The 2618-nt window shown below is 33.5% G+C and overlaps 1 protein-coding gene across 1 annotated transcript in view; it reads left to right on the top strand.

Moving 5' to 3' along the window:
* The window catches only part of LOC117169174 (transcriptional regulator ERG homolog), a 385473-nt gene that overhangs the window by 331773 nt on the left and 51082 nt on the right, over window positions 1–2618 (top strand). The window lies entirely within an intron of this gene.

Below are 2618 nucleotides of genomic sequence, written 5' to 3'. Positions count from 1 at the left end.
GATAAGTCTATGGGATGTCGAATCGAAAGCTTTCCGATAATCAATCCTGGCCATCGATAGGTCACGCTGGTAGAATGCTGCATCTTTGCAGACACATCTATCAATGAGCAGGTTCTCCCGACATCCGGCTATGCCTTTCTTTGAGCCTCGTTGTTCATACGTTTCTTGCCACATAGGTTCAATTTCCCGAACAATCCTATCATTTAGGATAGCTGTGAATATCTTATAAAGCGTGTTCAGACAAATTGTTGGCCTGTAGTTCTTCGGGTCAGCTAAGTTGCCTATTTTCGGTAGGAGTATTGTGCGCCCTTCCACCAACCACTCTGGAATCGGATCTTCCGACTTCAAATATGAGGTGAAAATACGGGCCAAATGCTGATGAGTTGAAGAAAACTTCTTCCACCAAAAGGTTTTGATACAATCTGGTCCCGGTGCGGAATAGTTCTTCATCCCTCTTAATACTTTTTTCACCTCCACGGACACATTTTCATCTCGCAAAAAAATATATATATACATATACATATATATATATATTTTTTTTTTTTTGCGAGATGAAAATGTGCCCGTGGTGCAGGTATATTTTTTTATGTTTTGAGCCCTGGCCTCAGTGACACAGACTTTCTCAATTGAGTTTTCTATCGCATGTCGTTCAACATCGCAGTTGTAGTGTCCTATATCTTCATCTCCAAATTGTCTCCTAAAATAGTCTCCGAAAGCCTCTAGTATTCCGTCTGCATCATATACCACCCCCCCCCCTACTATTTCTCATGTTGACAAATTCTGTACTTTTGTTTCCTTTCATTTTTTTATAAAGCAGTTTCTTGCTTCCTTCAAAGTCGTTTTGTATTTTCGTCTCTTCTTCTGCTCTAATTGTATCTTTGCGTTCCTTAACTGGTCGTGTGAGTATCCTGATTTCGTGTCTACAATCATTTCTATGTCTATTTCTTTCCTCATTGCTAAGACCTGCCATGTTCAAAGTTCTCTTGTACGCTTCTCTCTTTTATTTTTGGGCAGCCTGAATTTCATCATTTCACCACGCATCACCAAACATTCTTCCTACAGCTGCCCCGACCTAAGTTAGTTTTTGAAATCAGAAGGTAATGATCAGTACTGCATTCAGGACCTCTCATGACCCTTGTATCAGATTTATATTAATCTTGCATTCGACACAATCTATATTAAATAGGTTAGTATCCTCTGCGTGTGCAAAGTGGCTCTTAAAATTGTTTATTTATAGTAAAATAAAGTACAAAAACGATTTTATTTTAAAGTTTTATTTTAGAAATGGAAAATTATGGCATATTTCATAGGGTAGCTGAACGAATAACGGAACTTTTATCAGATTCTCAGCTATGTATATCAAAATACTAAAAGAAAATCAGTTTAAAAAAGAAACAAATATTTTAAGGTGTAGGGTTTGTTTTTTATCAAAATTACTAACAATAGATGAAATTCTTCATATTATTTTACATATAATTTCTCACTTATATTTTAAACATAAAAAAGAGTTTTTAATATTAATCTCTATTCAATTGAAATGTGTATTTATCAACTAAATCAATGTCAAATAATTAAAATATGGCAACAATTGAAGAAAAGTTTCATGATTTATTGGGAAAAATTGTTTAAATGAGAGTGCTAAAATATTTCTGCAGCTATTGTAGCCATTCTTATGAGTATTATTATTAAAATCCGCCCGCTAATCGAGCACATTCTCGTTTTTTATTTTGTAATATTATTTTTACGATTAAAAAAAATTCGCTAAAAAATTGTAAATCATTTTGAGATGAACAACATTTTCTGGCAACATTTTTTTGGATATTGCATAAGGTAGAGTGTGGTTAAAAGTGCTGCGGGAAAAAAGTTCCACATATTATAATATGTGGAGTTTTAATAACTTATATATGTTTTAATGCAACAATCAAAGAAATACCTATTTTAGTTTAGACTCAGTGTTATGAAAAGGCAACGTTTACCACTTTTGACCGAGCACTACAAATTATTTCTTCCTTTTTTACCGTATGTGTTACGTTTTCTCCACTACACTTTTAACCCCACTATACCCTACTGTAACCGAAAAATGGAATTCAAATTTTCGCTGCAGCGAACTTGCTGTTAGGCGTTTTCGCTGGGCATTTGTGACGATATCGTGTACTATTTTACAAAGTACATATTTGTGCCACTTTTAATGAATCTATCTAAAAAAATTCACAAATCTTCTTTCATATATATAGAACAACTTTCTGATTAGAAGGTTTTTTAAATCTGAAGTTCCTTTGATAATTTTTGTCGGCGAAACCAGAAAACCGTAGCTACCGACTACAGAATGTACTTTATATTTATACTAAGTTTTATATAGTTTTTTAGTCATATTTGGCCGAAAGATGACAATTTATGTTTTAATCACTTATTGATATTTGGATCATTGTTTTAATTTTGACATTTTCATTATTAAAACTATTCATCGGACGAAAAAATGTAAATTGAAAAAAAAATCCGGCTTGTTACCATCTGCAAACCTACAGTCTGTCAAGTTAAAGCGTGGGTAACTTTTTTGGTAAAATATTTTATTTAAACGCATGTTTCTACATGGAATTACATTTGTCAAGGTGTCGAGC

This window comes from Belonocnema kinseyi, chromosome 3, assembly GCF_010883055.1.
Source record: "Belonocnema kinseyi isolate 2016_QV_RU_SX_M_011 chromosome 3, B_treatae_v1, whole genome shotgun sequence".
NCBI lineage: Eukaryota > Metazoa > Arthropoda > Insecta > Hymenoptera > Cynipidae > Belonocnema > Belonocnema kinseyi.
Note: the sequence above shows the minus strand (reverse complement) of the source record. Positions and strands in the feature narration are given on the sequence as shown.